Source organism: Vicugna pacos, chromosome 15, assembly GCF_048564905.1.
Source record: "Vicugna pacos chromosome 15, VicPac4, whole genome shotgun sequence".
Taxonomy (NCBI): domain Eukaryota; kingdom Metazoa; phylum Chordata; class Mammalia; order Artiodactyla; family Camelidae; genus Vicugna; species Vicugna pacos.
In genome coordinates, this window is record NC_133001.1 from 13,435,616 (window position 1) to 13,459,984 (window position 24,369).

The following is a 24,369-nucleotide window of genomic DNA, read 5'->3' on the forward strand; positions in this document are numbered from 1 at the left end:
GTATATAAATTACACCTCAACTTAAAAAAAAAAAAGACATAAACTGTGGAGTCCCCAGCCTGGGAAAGAAGCTCAGCTGCACCACTTCCTTTTGTGTGATCTTAGCCAAGTTACTGAAACTTTCTGAGTCTCGGTTTCCTCATCTGTACACGAGGGTCTGACAGCTTCTACTTCACAGGTTTGTTACAAGGATTCAGTAACAGTACCTGACACCCACTCAGCATTAGGTCTCATGGTGACTATCCAGCCAAGAGTCCCAGCATGAAGTCCCTCGCCAGTGGGTCTTCATATTTCATACTGCTCTGCACTCTACCACCATTCTTCCTGCCACCTGCTCTCTGCCCAACCTGGATTTCTGGGGAGAACTTGATATAATCCCTTGAGAACACTGGGAAGCAATCTAGCTGGGCTAGAACCTGGTGTTACTGAAACCTGGCTTTGAGTCCCAACGAATAAGCTGGCATCTCTAGGGGGGTTAAAATCTCTCTCCTACAGCCACTAGCGATGGCCCTCAGCCGAGTCAGTAAGTTCATAAAAGCCACACCAGGTGAAACATGCATGTGCTCTCTCCCCTGCCCCTGTAGGGCTGTGATGTATCCATTCTTTATTTCCTGGCACATCGTAGATGTTTGATAAAGGAATAGGATGTACCATCCCAGGGAAACTAGCTTCTGGGCATTTTTTTTGGACTATGCTAGACATTGTTTAATCGTAGGTTCCAAGACTTTTCTTTCTTTTGTTGTGCATGTGTGTGTGTGTGATTCTCCTAGCTAACACTTTCTGTTGCTTATTAAAGAAAATCCTACTGCCCAACTAAACTCTTTTAAAGATCATAAGCAGACTTTTTTATAGTGAAAAAGTGTAGTGGAACCCTCCATTCATTACATGAAGTAACAAGATGAATCCCCTCCAAAGAGGTGCTCATGGATTAAGATGAAGTTCAGGACCCGGACCATATGCACACTGCAGGCAAGATTTGAGTGCTCATTTCTTCATGAACAGAAATAATCATGCAACAAGTGTGCATGCAGCATCTCTCCTGTGCCAGGGTCTGTGCCAGGGGTGCTGGGGTGCTCGGGAGGGTCAACGCCTCTTTTCCAGCTTCTGACCCTGTGTGTGTGTGCACAGACAGCACACAGACACCTCAGCTCTGGGGGTCTTGGTTTTCTCAGCTTTCATTGTGAAGGCCCATTCCAGACCCGCTCCAGAACCAACAGTCTGTCACTTGAAGACTGTATTGCAATCTACAGCGGATGGGGATGGGTTTTATTGGAACAGATAATAATGGCGCTGGTGAAGAGGACAGTGTTGCTGACCTGAAAGAGAGGAGGAAGTTAAAGGACTGCTTTTAATGCTAGTGACTCATTTACAAGTTGCCATTTCTCTTACCACTTTGGAACTACTTGCGATGGACAAGAAAGACACACAGCCCTTCAGAGGGGGTCAGGAAGTGAGGGGAGAGCACAAGGGGGCTTCCATTGATATTTATAATATTTCATTCCTTAAAAAAAATGAGTAGTGCCAAATGTCACAGTGTTAAAAGTTCAGACTTACGAGTTACAATGTACTCGGCACTTTTTCACATGTTTGAAATATTTCTTGATAATTTTTTTTTTAAGATATACTTCCTTCTTTCTTAAGTAACTGAAACTGTGCTGCGGGGCTTTTTTTTTTTTTAATCATAGAAAGGGTATTTCTGTGTTTACCAAAGTAATCAATCTTTCCTTAGAAATAACACCCTGCTGCCAGTTCTTTGCCTCTCTGTCTTTCTCCTTCTCTCTGTCTCTGTCTCACCATCTGTCTCTCCATCTCTGTCCGCTCTGAATGTTCTTTGGGATACAGCTCAGATGAACCAATTGATTGATGACTTAAATCCTGACAGCCGGAAGCGTGGCTACTTCAGTTCCTTTAAACGTTTCCTCCAGGCAGGTCAGCTGCGCCCCCACCTCCCACTGGACCGTGGCCAACATCCTGCTTGATGGGGCAGCTTTGAGCAATCTTTGCTCAAGGACAGGCTCTGGAGAGAGCGAGAGTGGGGCACCCTGGCTGGGCTGGAATCGAGAAAAGGACTGCATTTCAAAGGAAGGGGTAAGGGGAGGGGTGGATTAGCCTCACCTCAAAGGCTAAAAATAGTCTGGCTTTGCAGACTTCTTCCTCCGGAAAAGAGGAGTGGGGAAGACAGGGTAGGATCTTTGCATCCTATTATGCTTCTGCTGGTCAGAAAAGAGTTAAACTGGGAGCCTCCATCACTGGCTTTCTCCTCAATCAACTTCTTATAACTGGAGCTAATCACTGATCTCTTGGATTATAAATGTGATTAGTAAGAACCAGGTGGTGTTTTATCCCTCTGTCCCGCTGTTAAGAGGGAAGCCCAGGTGGGCTGGGGATGCAAGGCAGCCTCCCCGAGCCTGTATTCTAGTGCACCTGAGCCTGGACACTTGGCACCTCTGGGCACAGAGACTCATCTCTGTAGGGACTGTGGGGGCTGAGGAAAAACCCCTTCTTTCCCTAGAGGTTTCATAACAAAGGAGATAATGGACAGGAAGTGCTTTCAGCCTCCTCAAGGAAATCCAAATGATGTTCCAGGCTTCTTGTGGTCAGACACAAGCTGTCCCTTCAGCCAAGTGTGGATTTTTCTCTTCACTGGGTTTCCTTTATTGTTGGACTGTAAACTCTCTCAGTGAGACAGGGACTCCTCACTGTACAGGATGCTTCTCCTCCCCAACCCAAATCTGGATGTTTGTAAGCCTGTCCGATCTGCTTTCCAGAGCAATGCCTTCCTTTACAAGCAAAGGCTAGGGGCATCCAGGAAGCCCAGTAGCTGCCAGCACCGGGGAACGTCGAAGCTATGGCCTTGACAAAGATTTTGTGTTTGACCAAACTTTAGTCAGGCTCTTGAACTGTGCACGTCCTGGTAAAATCCAGTTTTAACAGGAACCCTGATGAGTCACTTTGGCCTTCACCCTCAATATCTGATCGGGGTTCCTTATCTTCCTCCCCACCCCGCGCTCTCTGCCCCCTTCAGAGTGATGTCTGATCACCCTGGCCTGTCTTCAGCAAGAAACCTGTGAGATCGATTTAGCCAGAAACTCCCTTACCCCTGATGTTTCCTCTTAGTAATTTTTCATCCTCAGACTCCCACCCTGCTCCTTGGCTGTAAATCCCCATTAGCCCAGGCTACATTCCCAGTTGAGCCGTGTTTCTCCCCTACTATGAAATCCCATCACTGTGGTCCCTATAACTATCATGACGGTCCTGAATAAAGTCTGCCTTACTATCTTTAACAGGCATCACTGAGCATTTTTTCCTTTAACAACCTCCTCCCGGTGCCTGGGCTGGGTGTCCTACCCAGGAATGGTAGGTAGGCAAGGAGTGAGGTTCTGCTTCTTGGGACCCACCTAGTAAACGAGCTAGTTCCCTACAAACTAGTTCTTCAGTGAGGTGACCCGTGTGTGGAACCCCACATGGTGACTGTCTCCAGTAACTCATCCTTCAGCGTGGGACTCCCACTCTGTAGGGCTGAAAGCTATCATACAGACAGTGTCCCTTTTCCTGGTGAAAATGACACCTCCCTGGTTCTAAAGGTATATCAAGAACCCCAGCCCCGTATTTCCAGGGACCTCATATACTACAGAAATGTGTCAGCTTTCACACGGGGGTAGTTCTGAATAAGGACTAGTCCGTGCAACTTCTGAATGAGTAAGAAAGCCGTCATTGCCTGGATGTGAACTCAAAAAGCTGGTGGGTTCCTCCCACTTAAATCTCCAAATGCACTTCTTTGAATTGCTTGTAAGGAAGAATACGAACAGCCAACATCTTTTGAGGGCTTCCTCTCTGCCAGGCCCTGTGCTCAGCCTTTGAAGAGATCTCATTTAAGCCCTCCCTTTGCAGCGGTGGGGACCAAGCTTTAGCAGGGTCATGAGATGTCCCACAGCTCCTCATGCTTCACCAGTAAGAGTTGGGGCTGGGACTCCAAAGCCCGTCTGGCTCACTGTGGGTCCAGGTCTCCCGACCCTGATTTCCAGAAGGGCCCTTGTGGAGATGCAATTGGTCTAGCTGGGCAAGTGTGTCAGCATAGATTTTGGAAGATGTGCGCTTTAGCCTCCAGGTCACCTCTGGGTTTTCTGTAGATTGTGAGGAAGAGTACAACCTCTCTGGGCCTCAGAGTTGAAAAAAGGAAATAAAGCTATCAGGTCGGCCTCCTCCACAAGAGTGGTGCATGGGTGTTACTGCAAATCTCTAAAGGGAGACAGAAAGGAGACAGGCAAACTCACGAAAGGAAGCTACCGAGATTCCTCAGGCTTGCCATGCTTCGTACACAGCGCCCCTGGCCCCCCCCGGGGCTCCCTTTCTGGGTGGTACCTGGAAGACAGACCCTCCCCACAGCCTTCCCCGGGTTCAGTAGACACAACAGAGTTTGGGGAAACAACACACCAGAAATGGGCCACTTTAGGGGCCTGGGTCTCTGAGGCTTCGTTTACAGCTCAAGGGAAGTCACATGGCCCCAGCCCTGCCGGTTCTGGGTGCTGGAGGCACTAAACAGGAAAGGACTTTTTAGGGCCTGGCAACTTAGCCACTTTCACTGAAATAGTTCCAAAAGATAGACATCTGAGGCAGACCCTGAAGAGGCCCCATACCTGGCATCACATTCCTTTGACATTTGATTTGTGTATTTTAAAATATATGCAATGTTTTCATTCTACATGTATCCATGCCAATTTATTTTAATAAAAATACTTTTGATTACTTAGTCAAATTACTAATCTTTCCCCCTAAAATCCTGAGTAATCAATAAGAGTTAATTATTGAGCCCAGTGCTAGAAACTTTACAGACGTGATGTTATTCAAGCCTCACAATGGGCCGGTGCCACTGTCCCGCCCCCTGTACCCATGCGGAAACTCGGCTCCACTTCCCTGCGCGGCCAGCACCATGGAGAGATGGTTAGCCTGGTTAGGGATGACGGCCCTCCCTTAATTAAGGTCATGTGAAAGAGTCTAACTGTCATTCATCTTTTAACTATGAAAGAATCTATAGGAAATATTATGGTAAACATGCTGTCCTCAAACTATCCCCTTCTCTGACTCAGAAGCCCCGCCCACTTCTTCAAAAGGCCTGAAACAGAAAATTGCCTTGGGTCTTGCATTATTTCAGGCAAAGATTCAGTTTAAAGTGGTGACTAAGCTGCTTGGGCTCAAAGCACCGGTTTAGGAGTTACAAATCCCCACTAAGCCACTTCTGCCTTGTGTGATCTTGGGCTAATCATTGACTCTCAGCTTCAGTTACTCACCCACAAATGGCGGATAATAATACGGCCTACCGATGGCTTGTTGGGAGGATTCAGTGAGCTAATGGATACACGGCCTAAATCACAGAGTAAGTGACTGATAAATGTCAAATATTTTTCTTATTAAAGGAAGCAACTCCTTTTAGTCAATAATGCCTAAAGCCACACTTCCAAGGTTGGGAAAAATATTGCCATTGATTTCAAATTCATCTTCACAAACCAGACGAGATATAGTGACATTTGGCTATGAAAATGTGACCCCTGAAGCAATGTCTTGAATTATGAGCATGGAAGGGGGTGTGAGGGTAAAGTCTACTGACTCCTGTCACCCAGCTGAGTTTCTTTAGGTGCCTAAAAGCCATCTACAGGGAAGGAATCCATAAGAGGACCAGTCAGCTAACATGGGGTGAGCCCTCTGAGACCACGTCAACACTGAGACTTGACAGCTGCAGATATCATGAGATCATAGCTGCCTTGCCTCAGGGGGCCGCCCTGATCCCCCTCTACCCAGGCTGAGCTGACAGTGTCTGCCTCCATCTCCCCTCCAGGCCCCATATTCTTATCTCTCTGCCGGACTGAGAATTCACAGAGATCGGCTTCAGATCTGCACACCCACCCCTGGCACACAGTACCTGTCCTGTAAATCCTTCCAGGATGAATTCATGGATGGCTGTAAAATTCTCTCCACTTTTCTCTGGGTGTATCTGTGTAACTGGTGCCAGCCCTGTGGCCTGGACAAATGGGTCAGAACAAGGGCCTTCCAGGCCTTGCAACCTTCTTTCCCAGACCTGGTACATATGGCCACCCTTCTAAGTGTAACCTCTGAGAGAGTCAGGTCATTCAGGCACAGTCTTTTTTTATTTTTTAATTTTGTTTTTTATCGAAGTGTAGTTGATTTGCAATGTTAGTTTCAGGTGTACAGTAAATTGATATATATGTATAACTGTATGTGTGTATATGTGTAACTATATAAACAGTATGTAACTATATGAAAGTGTGTATATATATATATATATATATATATATATATATATATACTTCTTTAAGATTCTTTTCCATTATACATTATTACAAGAAATTAAATAGAGTTCCCTGTGCTATACAGTAGGTCCTTGTTGTTTATCTGTTTTATATACAATAATGTGTATCTGTCAGTCCCAATCATAATCCTGAGGACCAGTCTTTATAGTCTTTATTTTTTAATTGCATAAGTGCCTTGGTCTCCCTGGTATCATCTTTCCCAAACATTTCTTAAGCTGCACCATTTAGGCCAATGAAAGAACTAATCGATTCTGTGTTGATTCCATTAGCTTTGGTTTCTTGACCTAGTTTCTGAATAGGAGAAAGATGGGGAAGGAGGCGTGTTTCCATTGCCTTCTAGACCTGCCTAAGGAGAGGACACAGGAGCTGTGGCTTCTCTGCCACATTTTCATTTGGGTGTGTCCTTGTCACCCCATCCCACCCTACATATGAAAATGGCAGAGAAGTAACATACCTGGATAAACCTAATAAGAGCTTCCCCCCCGGGACTCCATGGAGCCTGAATCCCCTACCCATAAATAGATTAGCCTGGTGTCCTGGCAAGGACCCTAGAGTTATAATTATTGGCCCTTGTCTCCTGCTGGCTGTGACATTTTGGATATCCATTTAACCTCCCTAGGCCTTAATTCTTCACTTAGAAAACTGGGAGGAGTCTATGATATTTGTAACATTGTCTGTAACACTGAAGGCTAGAGCCCTCCGCAAATATGAGGAATGATTAGTCTCCCTGGAAAATCCTTCCTCCCCACAGCACGAGCAGGTGGGCGGTTCTGAGAACAGAAGTCCTTAAGGAAAGAGAAAATGTGCCGGCAGTTCCCAGCTCACACTCAGAATGGAAAGGAGGCTGCAGAACTCCCCAGACCTTATCTTATTTAAGCAGAATATCTCCCAAAACCTATACAGAGACACAAGAATCTCTGACAATTAGCTTCCCGGAAATAAATAGAAGTATCAATTGTCCAGTCGTCATATCAATGGAAATCTTTGGCTTGAACTCAAAGTTCCTAACATATTAACTGATGTAGGAACTGGCCCTTTTATAGGGCAGAATACGTCAAGAGTTGCCTAAAAAACTAACAGTGCAACCTGTGCTCTATTGGCCAAGGCTATTTTGAGTCTTAGAAACCATTAGTGCAATTTGAAAAAAAAAATTTTTTTTTAAATCAATGCTCTCAGCAACTGAAAGTCAATTGAGTTACTCAAAATTTCTGTCAACATACATAGCCATCGATTCTCCCAGAGTCTGGCTTCAGCACTGGGGCCTTGGGCAGACACCAAACTACTTAGCCAGCAGACGAAAGTATAGGGAGCTCCAATCATCCAATCAAGAGACTGAAAATTTGGGTCATAAATCTCTGATTCTGCCACGTTCACAGGGACAAATTCTGGCTACTTTCTGGCCTTGCTGACAGGCAGCTTCAGGGAGCTGGGATGGCCGAGGGTCCTGCTCCCCCTCTTCCTTCTCTTAGTTATGTCCTAAGGTTGTGGTGCACAAGTGTCAGGGACCGTTTGCTTTCTTACAAGAAAGGGAGTCTGTTTTCCCCAAAGTTGCCTGGGAAGCTATCACCAGATTAGCACCTGAGCCTCAACCTTAATCCTGAGAACTTTCTATGTCCAGACTCTCTCTGCCTTTGGCCCCAAGCAGGCTCCTGAGGTCACCCCTGTAAACTCTGCCCCAGCCCTCCAGTGCTCTGAGAGTCAGAGGACAGAGGAGCAGTGTCTGTGCCTGAATCTGAGCTCACTGGGGGTCTGTGTGTGGCCAGGGCACCCTGCAGTAGACAGGCAGGGCACGGGGACGGGGCTGTGTTCTCCTCAGGAGGTGACTGGCGGGGTGTTCCAGACACCTCGGGCTCCATCCTTGAGCACACATAACCCGCTCCTGCAAATCGATGGGGAAGCTCTGCTGTAGACCCTCTGCCCTCTAACCCATGGTTTCCTCATCTGCAAAATGGGAGAGTAACACCAACCCCACTGGGTGGTTGACCCCGTGAGATAATTATGGAGGCAAAGTGCCCAGTACAGTGCCTGGCACAGAACAGGCACTCACTCACCGATGGTGACGCTTTTTCCTTGCCTCCGCCTCCATTCTGACGTCTACTGCTGAGGCCCATAAGAACCCACTGATTTTCCAAGTCTAGCGTGGTATGATCTATCAATCTCCAAACCTTACAAGAGAACTCTGATGAAGAGTGCCTTCAGCATTTCTTTTATCGAGAAGAAGCCATCCAATGTCCTTCCAGTGTTGCACAAGAGCATTTCTAACAAGCCCACTTGTGGGTTATCTGATGCTCTACAATAGAGGTTCGCAACGTGTGGCACCTGGACCAGAATCTGCACCTGTTAGAAATGCAGGTTATTGGGCCCCAACCCAGACCTATCAAATCAGAAACTCTGGAGCTGGGGCTCTGCAATCTGTTTTACAAGCTGTCCAGGACTGATGTACTGGTCTAAGGAAACATAACTTTGTGCTTATGAAAGTGCCTGATGCAAAGTAAATTCTATACAAGTGCTGGCTGTCATAAATTAGCAGATGCAAATTAAGACTGTGGTGATGGACATCTGGAGCCAAAGGCACAGCTAGGGGACAGGAGATCTCTGAGTGGAAGCCTCAGGGCCATCACCAAACAGGCAGGCAGAAGCCAGGAAGGCAGAGGGCAGCACTGGCCATGTGTGGTTGAGGGGCAGAGGGGAAGTGGAGGCAGAGCCCGGATGGGACAAACCCAGTTCAGTGAGGCCTTAAGATCATACCTGGGGAGGCCCCAAGCTGCTTGAGACAACTTCAGCCTTTTAGCTCAGAACGCTCTTCGTCTTGGGTGGGAAGAGTGTGAAACAGGTGAAGGGGATTAAGAGGTACAAACCTCCACTTACATGATAAATAAGTCACAGTTACAGTGTAAGGAATATGGCTAATGATACTGTAATAACATTGCATGGGGACAGACGGTCACTAGACTTGTGGTGGTGGTTGTTTCATAATGTATGCAAATATCAGATGTCAAGACAACTCTATTTCACTAAAATACAAAACAAACAAACAAATAAATAAATAACTGAGCTCATAGGAAAAACAAACAAGCCAAAAACCCCAAAGAAAACAACAACAAAGGATGACTGGTCTCCACTGGCTGACACTTTAAAGAATTCAAGTTCCTGTCCTGCTCTGTCTCCCCCAGGTTACTGGTCAGGGCTCATTCCCCACAGCTCTCCAGGCCCCTCGTGCCAGTGGCCTTGTATCTCTGGGGGCAAGGAGCCCAGGGCAATTCCTTCCACCGTCTGGAGCCTAAGAACTGAGTTTTCTGTCAGGACACTGATATTTATGTGAGAGATGACTGATCAGATAATTAGCCCAGACAGTAGAAATACAAGCATGAGGCTAGTTCTATGTCTGATAGTTTTTCCTGTGCTCATATGCCAGACACCTGCCAAAAACAGAGCTGGTTCATGAATGAGCTGATCCATTGACACATTGTTCCGTAAACAGTAAGAGCTGGATTTGGGTCTTAACAACAAAATTAATTTTCTAAATACCTGAATTCCAGTTGAAACATATGTTTGAAGAGGAATCATGTTAACAAAGTCATCCCTTTCTTAATGCTATGAAAGTTTTGTGTTCATTATATTTCAAATCATTGCCAACTAAGGCCATCCTGACATGGGTGTCACTTTTAACTGATTTTGTTGTTTGGTCACCACCGAAAAGTATTTTAAAGTTTTTTATTTATTTATTTATTTTAAAGCACTGACTAGGCCAAGCTGGTAATGTAGAAATGTATTCTACTTGATGAAAGAGAAAGGGGAGGGAAAAAGGGCTGGAGGGAGTGAGCTCATGAGAAAGCTGGGAATTACCAGGCGCTATGGCTGGATATGTCCTGCTCGGGCTGCCGTAGGGAGTGACTGAGGAATAATTGGCAAAGCTCTGTGGGATGGAGGAGTGTCCGTACAAAGTGTGCATGATTTTTTATATATATAAAGAAAGGGAAAGAAGGAAACAGTAGAGATACTGATATAAGTCCTGATTAGCATAGAGCTATGAGTATTTATAAGAATTTGTATTTCCTTATTGATTTTCTGATCATCAGTCTGGATGATCTGTCCATTGATGTAAGTGGGGTGTTAAGGTCCGCCACTCTTATTGTGTTACTGTCAATTTCTCCTTCGTGTTAACAGTTGTCTTATATATTGAGGTGTTCCTAGTTTGGGCGCATATATATTTACAAGGGTTATACCTTCTTCTAACATCTATAGAAAGATCTTAGAGTACTTCATGATTTTCCAAACGCTTCTCCATAGCATTCCAGGAACACTTAGTGAGATTTTACTGTGTGTGAAGTGTTAGGTCTACAGGGGGGACTCAGAAAGGCCCTCAAGCAGCTCACATTCTAGTTATTAGTAGCTAACATCACCCATATCTGTCCTATGGAAGCCAAATGAAATATTTGCTGTATGAAATCATCTTGCAGATATATTTGTAGTGGAGAAGATTGGAAGTTTAGCTTAATTTACCCTTTATAAAGGGGGTAATTGGGGCAGCAATTGAGAGCACAAAGTCTGGAATCAAATTACCTGGGTGCAAATTCCAGTTACATTGTTTACTGGCTGTGTGATCCTGGGCAAGTAGTCTAACCTCTCTGTGCTTCTGTTGTCTCATCCGGAAAGTGGGATAGTATAGTACCACCTGAGAGGGCAATGGTAAGAATTATTTAAGACTATATGTAAGGCACCTTGAAGAGATCTTGGCACATAATAAACACTATACATGTTACCTATCACTCTTTTTAATTTATTTAAATTTGGAGATCAACTTGAGAGGATATTTTATTCACCCCTAGTTAATGGAGAGACAACAGAATGAGAAAATGGAGATGAGAAGGAGGTAGATTCGCAAGGTCATTTAGTCAGTATACTGCCCCAGAAAAATACAGTGGCATCTTAAGGGATCCTAGCACATCATTTCTTGGTGAGTCAGAACTTGGTTGTGGCTGGCACCATTCACAAATCTGTGTCCCGGCATGGTGCCCACACCTTTATCCCTACGTGGTCGAACACCCCAGAGAGAAGTAAATTAACACCATTATCCAGACCAACCAAACCAGTTCGGAGCCATGTTAGGAAAAAAGTTGAGGACGAGGGTGGAAACCTTCATGGGAGAGACCTGCAAATAGAGCTTCTACCCTTGACAGCCATCCAGAGCAAGTGAGTTCCATGGCTGGAAGCCATCACTCCATCTGTCTAATAAGTCATTCAAAAAGTTTTCCCATCTTCAGGTCATTAAAGATGAATGCCTATCAGCCCGAATGGCCCAGTTGTGTTCAGAAGCATAAGGTCACTGACTTCTTGGCTCAGATGTCCCTTCAGGAAAATCATCCAAAGAAGTCACTTAACCACTCAGTTTCCTTATCTAGAAAAAGGATAAACTATTTCAGGGCCTTTTGTTCCTACTTATCTCCTTAGGGAGTTTGTGGTATCTGTGTACCTAAGAATCTTACCTAAAGTGTCCAATGTTACAGAGACCAGCAAAACACTTGGTTAATTCACGTTGAGTTCATTGATGTTTCAGGAATTTGAATAACTGGAGGATGTGGGCGGGCCCTGTCTTTCATGCTTCTGAAAATCTGGTGGTTAAACAAGAGAAAACAGTGAACATGCTCTTTCTAAAAGACACCCTTCTGAAGTTTTGCTACTGTCTTCTGCTTCACGGATCTATATGTGGCATATTCTTGCTCACTTATCTATGGAAATCATTTCTTTCATCTGCTCTACCCACTGTGCCCAGTAAGATGCTGCCACCAAACCCAGTGTTGCTTGGAAACTACCTTATCGTCAACCAAGTCTTCCAAGACTTGAAGCCACAGAGTGTGTCAAGAGGCACCCACCCACGACTTTACCACTTCAATGGAAGGAGGGCTTAGCCAGAGCTGGAGGATTTAAAGCAAACAAAGAAAGTTAAAGTTAAAGAAAGACACAAATGGGAACCCTGAAGGGCTCTATTTACTTCCTGTTGGATCAAACAATGCTCAGTTTGACAGTGATTTGGACTTCATCTGGCATTGGAGTCACCTGGAGAGCTTGTTAAAATTCAGACTGCTGGGCCCACTTCAGTAATTTTGGATTCAATAGGACCAGGGAGGTCCTTAAAATTTGCCTATTTCCTACAGATTCAAAGGAGATGCTAATACAGATAGTCTGGGGATCACATTTGGAGAACCACTGGGTGGAAAGGTACATTCTTACAGGAGGAGTCTTAAGTTCTGCATCTAACTAAGTGACCAGCTGTCCTGGTCTTCTTGCGATTGAAATGTTTCCTAGAATGCTGGACTTTTCAGTGCTAAAGCTGGGATGGTATTGAGCAAACCAGGATGGTTGGTCACCTTAAAAATAAAAAAGATGGTGACATCCTAATCTTTTTAAAGTCTGGATTAATTCAGCAGGCTAACTAGTTAGTTAAGAATTTACTAAGTCCCAGAGGCCACATAAGGGGATATCAGATGAATTAAGACAAATTAAAGAGAACAACTGTAGTTCTTGTCCTCAGAGAAATTCCAAGCTGAGTAGCATATTTTTTGTTGCCTGCCTACATATATGCTAGGCATTAGCGAATAAGACAGACATGGGACCTGCCCTCATGGAGCTGACTGTCTAGCGGGGAAGACATTGAACCTGGATGTACAAAGGTGAAATGGAAGTAATTCTGTCCTTGAAGTGGAGTTATGAGGCCTAATAAACTTAATGGAGGCTACAAAAGAGAGCTGTAAGTTACAATTATTATAATCACATAACTCAGATCTTCTGAAAAGTCTTGATTTATGAGACCACATTTCCCAGTTCTTGCATGAGGTAAAAAAAAAAAACAAAAGGCCATGAAGCTAGAAGCCAGGAGAACTGAGGCTTAGTTCTGGTTTGGCTATTAACATCTGTTTGACCTTAAAAGAGTCATTAATGTCTTTGTTCCTCAATTTCCTCACGATATCACTGTAAGAATCAAACGAAATATTATTATGGAAACACTTTCAACACCAGCATAATTGGTTTATCTGGAAGGCAATTTATTTGGAAGGGTATCACACGAATCCTAATATCACAAATTCCCTGCTGCAACAAAATCAGAACAATTTCCATGACCTGTGGTTCTTTCATAGAAACATTTTGAAAAAACTACAGAGCCTAGGTGAGTATAAGGGTTTCACTTCAAAGGAAGGAGCTTCCATGACTTAGGATGATAGTTTTCTGAGGACAAATGAAAAATTCTTTGAAGACTTGGAACTTAAATTTGCACCACTCTATTTAAATTCAAATTTATAAAGCCAGAGAGTCTAACAAATACTCAGCAGCATTAGGGGGAAAAAATGCACGTCTATTGTTGCCTCTATTTTTTCATCTTTAAAAAAAAAGTCTTTTTTGTAAAGTTGAAAGCTATTTTAATAATTTTCTAAGGCTTCCTTTTTTTCTTTACTGAGTGTATGTATGTACATTCATCCTAGGGACCCAAGATGTATATCTGAATCATGTCCTCCCCTGCTATGAACAATTTAGTAGCTTCCCATGGTCCTTAGATTAAGGATCAAATAATCTTAGGCTAATGATTTTCAGCCCTGGCTGCTTACCTCCTGGAGGACTTAATAGCAACAAGTTATTCCTAGTCTCTTCTCCAACTGAATCAGAATCTTTATGGGTGGGGCCTGGGTACCACATTTTGTAAAAGCCATGTGGTCTGGCACTTGTTGTCTCTCTAGTGCCTTTGCCACTGCCCTCCCTCTCCCGGCTCTGCTCAGCCTTGCTGGCCAAGTCCTTGATCCTGAACACAGTCTGCTGCTCCCTCCCCTCTCTTGGCTTGACCTCCCAGAACTACACCAAATTGCTCCAATGCATACTCTCCTAGCACCAGCCCCTGGCATCCTTGGCCGGTCTCACGGCTGCATTATACATTTCCTTGTACGATCCCACCGGGCTGTGAGTTCCTTGAGATCAGAGGTTGGCGATTTTCTGCTCAGTCTGTCTTCCCCAGCTCCACTGAAGGGCCTGACAATAAAAGGCGCTCAGCAGTTATAGTAAATATAGAAAATGAATGTCAGGGTGGAAGATGAGCCAATATTTTGTGTCACAGGTTTTAAGATATCAAAATATAGAGAGAGAGATATTTTAAAGTCACGTGTAAATCTAAGGAAATATCGTCATAAAACATTGAACTCCATTTAATCTTAGCTACAACTCCCCCAGCCAAGCTTCAAAGACAAGCGTCATTTGGAAAATAAAATTACAGAACTAATATAACGGGCCATATCCTGTTGAGAGTTATTTTGGGAAGTGCCGACAAAAGAGGGTTGTCTGCTGCCTTTTCAGTGCTGGGATGGGGATCCACAGTCGAGGACTCCCTTTCAGAGAGAGATTTTCTGAAACAGGAGTTAGGCCATGTGGTAACTGCACACAACCCCAGGTTCTGCTCTCAACCTCCTTCTCCTGGGGCCTCCCTGTCAGTCAGTCAGTTCGTTCATAAATAATATCTGTTCCTAAATGCAGAAATGCAAATAGACCGTAACTTCGGTTCCTATATTTGTCGCTTGAAACATCAGGGAGCTTGACTCCACCATAGCCACTTCTGTAAGCCTTGGAAATAAGCCACAGCCGGTCGCCTCGAGCAACTCAACTCCATGCACAGTAGATAAAATTAACCCACAAAACAGAGAATCGGGTTCAGATTCTGCTTCCACCCCCAATTACCAGTGAGAGACCTTAGGCAAGTTACTTACCCTGTCTGTACCTAGTATTCCTTGTGCCTCCCCCCCCAAAATGGGTTTGGTATTGAAAGTCCCATATCTCAGAGGGTGGTTGGTAGGCTAAATGAATTAATACACATGACATTCTTCGAACGGTACCTGGCATGTCGTAAGCACTCAATAAATAGTTGTTATTATCAGTGTTGATGGCATTTCAAGAACAGCCCGAGACCAGGTGGGATTCCTGAGCAGTTGCCTTCTTTCCCAAGTCCAAGCCAAGTTCCCGTGGACCAGGTGGCCTCCTCACACTCACAGGGAGGGAAGACAATCTGCCTTGTTTGGAGCCACAGTAGCACAGGTCCAAATGGGATGAGAAGGCCCCCTACCTTTTTCGGGGGGAGGGGGAAATTAGCTTTTATTTATTTAAGTCTTTTTTTTTAATGGAGGCACTGGGAATTGAACCCAGGACCTCGTGCATGCTAGGCATGCATTCTATCCCTTAGTTATACCTTCCCCCTGTCCCCTGCCTTTTAACAAGGGGAAAGAATGTGCCAGAAGAAATTCATTTTTACTTGTATTACTGCCGCCAGATAAAGGGAGGGTGGGATAATATGACCTACAGACAGATGCCTTTATCTTTCAGTCACAATGAATCGGAAGAGGAAGTAAAAGCCGTTTCCTGCAGCACATCACAACGTTGGTATCTAGTGTTTGAACCCCACTTTGTACAGAGAAGTGTACTTTTATAGTCTTCACTTCTTTTTGTTTGGGTGGTGCAGAGGAGAAACAATACCACACAGAGGAAAGGTTGCTAAGGGGAAACGGGAGGCTGGGATTCTAGGCTTAGTGTTATACCTGCCTTCTCCGGGCCTCAGATTCCTCATCTGTTAAGTGTGGAAGATGGACAAAATCCTCCCCAATGTTCCTTCTAGGAGCAAAAACAAAAAACAAAAAACAAAACAAAACAAAACTCAAAAGGACTTGAAAACTTTATAGAAAGGGGAATTAAGCCATCAGAAAAAAAGCAAAGTTTGGTAGGGATGTGGAAAAGATGTTAGGTTGGGGTTGCAGAGAGGTTGCAGGATCTCCTCTTTGGTGGCTTTACCTGTAGAGGTGTCTGTTGACATGTGGGGTGTGGGCGGCATGAGAAAGTTGGGGTTTGGATGGGGGGCTGCAGGGGCATGGTAAAGGTTTGTTGTAATCCCATGGTTTTTTCTTCATCTTGCCCTGATTTGCTACACATGTGTAATTTAGGGAATAAACAGTTCCCTGCTGTTACCCCTGTGAAAACTGAGAACAAGAGCTCTTGGCTAAGAATTTAGTCAAATCCCTTCCAGAAAGTTCAGAAAGTAAGAAAGCATCCATTCATAGGTTCATGGTTCCTTTCTTAGTCCTAGAGGCTCCTAATCCTCTGAGAATTCATGCTTGTCTTTGAGAGGAGAATGTGACATGTGTGTATGTGTCTGTACTGAGTAGACCCCAAAATCACCCCCTGAAATTGTCAGGAGAGTGACTATTTACACTGCAGCTACAGTGATGGGAAAACCCAAAATCAGCTCAGCTTAGGGAGGCCACGTCCACATGAATACACATTCCCTACACCATGGGCCCCAGAAGGAGACACAGGTCACATGCCCCACATAGCCACTGGCCCAAGGAGGATGAGAGAAACATAAAACATAGTTGAATCCAACCTGGCACTTAGGTCCCTGATCCAAGGGCCACCCTAGCTCAGTCAAGCCTACCTGCAGACCTACGAGCATGAGAATAAAGGATTGTTGTTTTAAACAACAGCTTCAGGATAATTTGTTAGACAACATAACTGTGGCAGTGCTGACTGATACATCACTTTATATCAGAGGAAGCCAGCTCTAGAAAGAGGGGAGAAGGGTAGAGGCTGACCCTTTTGAGTTACATAAGCAGTGGGTGTCTATTTTATCTGGTAAGCTATATTGATTCACACATTCATTTATTTATTCATTTATTCAAAAGATATCCAATGAGCCACCTACTACATTTCAGACACTGGGGACAAAACAGTGAATAAAACAGGTTGGAAATCTTTGCTCCATGGAATGTATATTCCAGTCTGTGAGATGCATTTGCTCCAGGCTACCCTGAGCAGAGGAAATGGTTTTAGAGCATCTCCATCTCAGTGCAGCCAGCTCATTTACATTTGTTTAGCTACTACCACACAGGTTTTAGCCATTCTTGTAACCCAATTTAGTTCCCTTCTCTACTTCTCTTTTGAAAGGAATGACTTGCCCCAAGTTCCTACTATTTGACAAGCATTATTTTTAATCATTACAAAAAGAGCGGTTACCAGTACAGGTTTCCCCTACTATCAAAAGGAGACGGTGCCTGTGAAATCTTTCGTAAGCCCAAATGGCTTAAAGCAAACAAGCAATTACCTTAGGACACATCTTGCTAATGGAGGCACAGAATAAATCGAGATAAAGAACGGATGCTCACAGACACAGCCAAAAACCGTGGCGGCTGGAGGCTGAGATGCTGAGTGTGGTTCCCGGGAAGGAGCCGCGCGGTTCCACTGTTGCTGCTCGGGCTCGGGGCGTGCTGCCCCTGGAACGGCTCCTGCAGAACACACACTGAATGCCCTTTTCACTTTTCACTTCTTTCATAAAAGTGAAAATCCTCTTCAGAGTTCTTGCGGTTACAGAAAACAGGTACTAATGTGGGTCTTTCGTAAAAGCAAGGGGGAATAAAGCAAACTTCCGAAAAGTGGGGGATACCCGTATTCTCATTATTTACCATAGGAAATGGAGGTGAGAAAAGTGAAGTAATTTGTCCCTAGTCACAAATTTTTGATGTTTTGATGATCCGTATTACCTCTCATAAGCTTGGCATTGCCGTGGAAGGTTCTAGAGTAAAAGAAAATATTCTCTAGTGTCAGATACCTTCACGGTGTAATGAAAATGGTGGTTTCCGGGGCTACCTCTATGACTTCATCCTTTCTGCTGAGTAAATTAGTTTCTTTTGTTCCTGATTCGTATTTCATGAGCACATGTGTTTTAAGCCAACTAGAAACTTTTCAAATGGCTATACACCTCAGAACATACAATCTTAGTTAGACCTTCAAATAATTTCTGGTCTGAAAACAATGGAGACCCAAAAGACTCAGGAAGAACTTTTTACCTACCCCTTAACTACCTAAAAGAATTTAGATGGGGGACCTGGCTCAGAGAGAGGGGTATGACTAGAAGTAACCTTTTATCTGAATGACTTATCTGTACGGAAGGGCAAACGTCTAATTACCCAGTATCTGCTCTTCTCATTGTCCTGTGAATTACCCTCTTCCCCTTTGAAGCCCCAGGCTCCTATCTCATTCCTTAGCTCAGGACAGCATATAAGGCTTCCTGCCCCACTTGCCTGGGGTCTCATATTCTCTTGGGGACCCCCTGTACATACCTAATTAAATTTGTTTTCCTCCTTTAATCTCTTATGTTAATTTAATTTGTAGACCAGCAGAAGAACCAAGAAGAGTAGAGGAAAATTTTTTCCTCCCCAACAATAGATGATAGATAGATACATACATACATACATACATACATACATAGATATATAGATACATAGATACTTAGGTAGATAATAGATAATCTCCAAAATGAAAGAAAAAAGAAAAGGATGAGAAAAAGAAAGCAAATGTGAAAACCTGTTAATCTAGGTGAAGAATCCATGGATTTTGTTGCCTTTTCTTTCCACTTTATTATGTTCGAAAAAATTCAGAATAAAAATTGGGGGAAGAAAGATGAAGGTGTTGGAATAAATGGTGTCTCCGTTCCTTACCTTGCTGGCCATGTGAAAAACATCAAGACCTGAAATAGATCACCCTGAGAAGATGGGGTCCTGTCTGAAGCTCTGGATCAGGTCAACTGTCCTCACTGCAAACCCACATTGAAGGTCTAGCATTTTTGTTTGTCACACTCAGGCGCTAACCACGTGGGGGGCTGGCTCCCCTGCTCCTTCCCTTAGTCTGAGACATTGTGATGACTGTTTGGAGTTGGCTTTGATAGACAAGAGGATATTCATGCATTTCTGGGAGAGTCTGTGACGGGTGAGTCAGGAAAAGACTGGGAAGGAGATGAGGGGGCAGAGTGTTGGGATGTTTGCAACTGGGAAACAACTCAGGGAATGTGTGGGAAATGTGGAGGAGGGGAGTCTGGGAAAGGGTGAAGGAGCAGGGGCTTATCTAAAAACTCTTTAATACAAACACAGCAGCAGAAGGCTTATTTGTCTTGTTTATTTGCCTGCCACCGGGTCCCACTGTGAAGCAGGCAGGCACCACTTACCTGCACTCCCTCATCCTGCAAGTGAGCACTGATTCCTTCTATATTCTTTCATCCAAGCGCTCCTTTCCTTGCAAACAGCTAGTCTTCTACAAGTTAATGTGCCCAAAGTAAGGAACAAAAATTTTTAGAGCTGGAAAATGTGTGGAGGCAGATTGTAGGAGGGCAAGGGTAAAAACAGGAAGACCATTTTGGAAGCTTTTACAGTCATCCCAGTGCCGGATGATGGTGGCCTAGACCAGGGGTTTAGAGGAGGTGGTGTGAGGCAGTTGAATTTTGAATGTGTCTGCAGGCAGAAGTCAAAAGTGTTACATTGCTGCCTTGCCTACAAGCATCACTGGTCCCTCCAATGTCCCTTCAGCGTTCCCTCTCCTTGTGGTTTATATTCTTCTTTACCTGGAGAGCTTGGTTCTTAGAGCCACAAGGGAAGTCAGAGGCTGGAAGGATGAAGGCAAATCCATCCTTGATCCTGGAAACACTATTCAAAGGGCATGACCTCTTGATAAAGATTGGTCAGCAACAATCAGAGAAAGTCAGGTCCAGCTCAACCTTCCACCTTTTCCTGGAAGCCTTACTCCCCAATGTGATGCCCACCTCCTATGAACTCAAGGGCAGTCTCACCTATAGTAATAATATCCTGTCTGACGTGAGTACAGTACTTTACAATTGTTTTACACCATTCGGAGAGGTCTTTCCTAACCCCTAAACGAGATGATACCCCATGTTTTATATTCCCGTGGTATCTTGTTCTTCCCCTATTATAATTCTCACTATATTCTATTGCAGATATTTAATTATCTGTCTTTCTTGCTAGACTGAAACACTTTATAAGAAGAGAGCAATGTTATACCTCTGGTACCTAACACAGTGCCTGTTTCCTGAAAGGAATTCAGTACATCCCTACAGTCGAATGAATAAATGATCAAGAATTTTCAAAACAATTCTTTCGAGGTAGGTCTCCTTGTCTCCACTTTATTAATGAGGGGAAGGAGCTGTTGAGAGAATGTGGTCACCAAGCTAATTAGTGGAAGAACTAACTGGGAATGGCACCCAGGTCCCAGCTCTCTCTACTACGCTCCACATAGAACCCACAAGAAACATCCATTCATTTAATCAGTCGACACACACTTCTTGATTATTCCCCAGACGTCAGGCTTTGCTTAGGGAACATATGCTCATGGGGGAACATACTGAAAAGAGTAAGCTTTGCGTTCAGATGCTGGAAACCAAAAACAGAGAAATGGACCTGCAAAAACATAATGGATTTATAGTGTGGTTAACTACCATGGGAGCTCCTAGGAGGAACATCTCTGTCTGGGTGAAGGAAGGCTTAAATGGTTCCATTTGATCCCGGTTTTGAAAAATAAATTTTTTTCCCCAGGAACAGAGCGGGAAAGGTTATTAATGGACAGGTTTGATGGCCAGCATCTCCACTGAGGGTAACCTCGTTTCTAGCTTTGTAGCTGACTCTCCCATTCCACTCAAGTCCCAGGAGCTGGCTTCAGGAAATGGAAGAATCGGTCCCAGGACCTTAGGCTTGCTTAACTCAAAAACAGTCAGTGCAACAGGAGGCCCACCATGTGGAGCCAGGTTGGGTTATAAACATCCCTGGAGCTCACCTACCTGGGCCACCATATACAGGTTAAAATATCATCTATGTGAATGACGTTCGTTAGGCTCAGGCAGTGCTCACCTCTCACCATCACACACAGTGGCTGCAACATCTCATTTCAATCAATACATAGAATCTATTTTTGCTACAAATGAAAGAATGGTGTAGGTCCCCTGACATAGAATAAAGCGAGGTACATCTTGCCGTGAGTAATAGAGTATTAGAGCGGGGGAGACCACTGGTTTACTGGAATCTGGGACAAGTTGCCTCCTAAGAATATAACAAACCAGCCAGAGCAGTCAACAGGCCTTCTCTCATAGAGACATCGCACTGAAAGCCAGCCAAACGAGGAAGATTATTCTGTGAGCATTGTCGTAGTGTACTAGGAATTTGGTGAGGGGAGGGGGAGAGCTATCACCATAAGCAGTTAATTGACAGAATTTTTTTACGTAGGAAAGTATGGTGATCAGATTTATATTTTAGAAAGATGATGGGCTGCAGTATGTATTAGGGGAGCAAAGGACTGAGACAGGGAGATTGTTTAGACGGTTAATGAAAAAATGCCAGTGAAAGATGATGAGGCATCTATCCGGATAATGAGAATGAAGAGGAGGAAATGGATTCAGAGACTATTTAGGAAATAGAGTCATCAGGACCTGGATGACTAATTGCATGTAGGGGGTGAGAAAATAGGAAGAGGAGAGGATGACTCCTGAGTTTCTGACTTGGGAAAGTGTGCGGATGGTGGTTGGAAGAAGAGAGAGAAAGGGAATGTGTGTGTGTGTTTTCAAAAGAATTCCGCTTTGTAACTGCTGAAGTGACTGTGGACCATAGGCGTAGGTTCCCAGTAGGTAGCTGGATACGTGGTCTGCAATTTAGAAGACAATACATGGACATAGTAATTTGAGAGTCATCAGAGTTTAAATGCTAAGTAGGAGTGGATGAGGTAATTCAAGGAGGCCACATAGAAAGGGGAGAAGGCTGGAGACCCAAACTGAGGGAACATCAACATTTAAGGAGCAGTTGGAAGCAGTTGCCCATGAAAATGACTGATTTAAACTTTAAACACCACTGCGAGCCTTAGATGTTCTAGCTTCAGTTGGAACTGCATTTGGCTGCATATAACAGAAAACTGACTATTTCTCATCCAGAAGGCAGTCCAGGCAGGGCTTAATGAAGCCACCAAGACTCATGCTCTTTCCAGCTCCTTCTGTCCTTATGGTCCTAAAATGGTTGCTCCACCTCAGGCATCAAGCCTGCGTTCCAAGCAGAAAGAGGGGGAGAGACAAAGGACAAAAAGCATTTGCCAAGTTTCCCCCTTTTTATCAGAAAAACAATAGTTCTCTGAGAAGTCTCACCCATTAGAATAAAACCTTTAACTCGTTGGCCAGGGTTGGAGATACAAATATCTTACCACATGGGTGCCTGGAAGAGATTTCGTTTTTTTAACTCTTTGTTTGGAAATAAGTTCAGGCTGACAGAAAACTTGCAGAAGTAGTATTGAGGAATTCCTATGTATTCTTTATCCCAAATTTCCAAATATTAACATTCACCACATTGACTTTATCATTTTCTCTCTCTCATGCTGATTCACTCCTACATAATTCAGTATGTCCTTCCTTAGAATAAGGACCTTCTCTTACATAATCATAGTGCAATGATCAAAATCAGAATATTAACATTGACACAATGCTCAAATTTAATCTACAGCTTTTGCTAATTGTCTCACTCATATCCTTTATCCTCTTAAAAAAAGTATTTTCTAGTCCAGGAACCAATCCAGGATCATACATTGCATTTTGTTGTCATGATGCTTTAGTTTACTTTAAGGAAATTTCCTCAAACTGCCTTTATCTTTCATGTCATTGACATTTTTGAAGACCACAGGCCACTTACTTAGAGAACATCCCTTATGTGAGCTTGGTGTTTTCTTATGATTCTGGTTACATATTTTTGGCTAGAATACCTTCTCGGGGCATCATATCACAGGGTACATAATTTTGATACTTTGATCACTTGGTTAAAGTGGTGAGGTGGTCTTGATCAGATTTCCCTTACTACACAGTTATGATTTTACCCTTTGAAATTAAATTAATAAGAATCTGTGGGAGATGCTTGGGGACTATATAAATGTCATGTTTCTTGTCAAACTTTCACCTCTCATTTTAGCATTTATTGATGATCTTGCCTGAAACAACAGTATGGTGATTACAAAATGGTGATTTGCTAATTCTGTCATTCATTCTGCAATGTATTATTTTTCCTTTTACCATATAGAAGAACTTTTCTTCCTCCTCATTTATTTGTTTCTGTATGGACTCATGGATTCCTAGTCTAGTCAAATGGGTTATCATCAACTACTGTCATTACTTCTATGCTCAAATTGTTATAGATTGGCCTTTAGAGGCCCCTTTAAGCTGACCTCTGTGTCTTTTTGACGTGTCCCCATCATTCCTTGAACACCTTTCTTATCTGAGATGCACATTACTGCTCTGATCAATCAGGCTTCTGTTCATAGGAACAAGAGGAGAAGTGGACACTGTGTGGGCAACCAGCTGTGTCTACCACTCCTAGCTCCTCAACATTCCAAGAGCTGGTGACTTGAATCCAGGCCTTGCTTTGTTCTAACGAAACAACTTAGTGCCCACATTCCAAAAAGAGCTTTGAGGCCCTGCAATTCCATCCACGCTTTCCTCACTGAAATCCTTTATCACCATCCAAACTGAGTGCTCCTAGGGCCAGGGCCCCTGTGTTGCACAACTCCAGGGGATGCCATTCATACTGTAGACTCTGAATGACCTATTAGAGCAGGGACCGGCCAGCTTTTTCTAGAAAGGGCCAGATAGTAAATACTTTCAGCTGCATGGGCCATTCGGTCTTTATTGCAACTACTCAACTCTGCCACTGAAGTGAGAAAGAGCCACAGACAAAACGTAAGTGAATCGGCATGGCTGTGATCCAATAAGACGTTGTGTACACATATTGACATTGAATTTTATATCGTTTTCATGCATCGTGAAATATTATTCCTCATTTCAATTTAAAAAATGATTAAGAATGTAGAAACCATTCTTAGCTCATGGGCTTTACAAAAATAGGCAGCTGGTTAGATATGACCATAGTTGTCCAACTCCTTGCCCTGCTCAGTCCAGAGCTGTCACAGGCAGTGGCCCTACCTCCAGTCAGTTCTCTTCTCCCTCTCTAACTAACCTCTCCCTCACTAACCTCCATTCCGCCATCCTGCTCTGGGCTTTCTTTCCACCTCCTGACCTTTTCTTTCTCAGGCCTTTTCCTCTGTGCCCCAGAAACTCCATTCAATTGTAAATAAGCTTCTTTTCACCTTTAACCTTCTAGCTCCTTCCTTGACTTAGCAGAGTGAAGGTATTCCCTATGGAACTTTCTTCCTTTGCTGAATT

At 43.9% G+C, this 24,369-nt stretch overlaps 1 protein-coding gene and 1 long non-coding RNA gene across 8 annotated transcripts in view; one reads left to right on the forward strand and one right to left on the reverse strand.

Moving 5' to 3' along the window:
- Window positions 1-859: 859 nt before the first annotated feature.
- Window positions 860-17,915, reverse strand: LOC140685669 (uncharacterized). Its single transcript, XR_012058934.1, has 4 exons — window positions 17,449-17,915; window positions 11,813-11,938; window positions 10,890-11,001; window positions 860-1,316 (listed from the first exon to the last, which is right to left on the reverse strand). It is a non-coding gene; the product is annotated as an uncharacterized lncRNA (long non-coding RNA).
- Window positions 17,916-20,275: 2,360 nt separating this feature from the next.
- Window positions 20,276-24,369, forward strand: part of SPRED2 (sprouty related EVH1 domain containing 2) — a 129,449-nt gene continuing 125,355 nt past the window's right edge. For 6 of the 7 annotated variants that reach the window (XM_072937622.1, XM_072937621.1, XM_072937628.1 and 3 more), the window contains exon 1: window positions 23,644-23,886. The gene's annotated coding sequence lies outside the window, so the exon portion shown is untranslated. Of the gene's footprint in view, window positions 20,293-23,643; window positions 23,887-24,369 lie in introns of those variants that run through there. The other variant, XM_072937625.1, reaches the window with a different exon arrangement.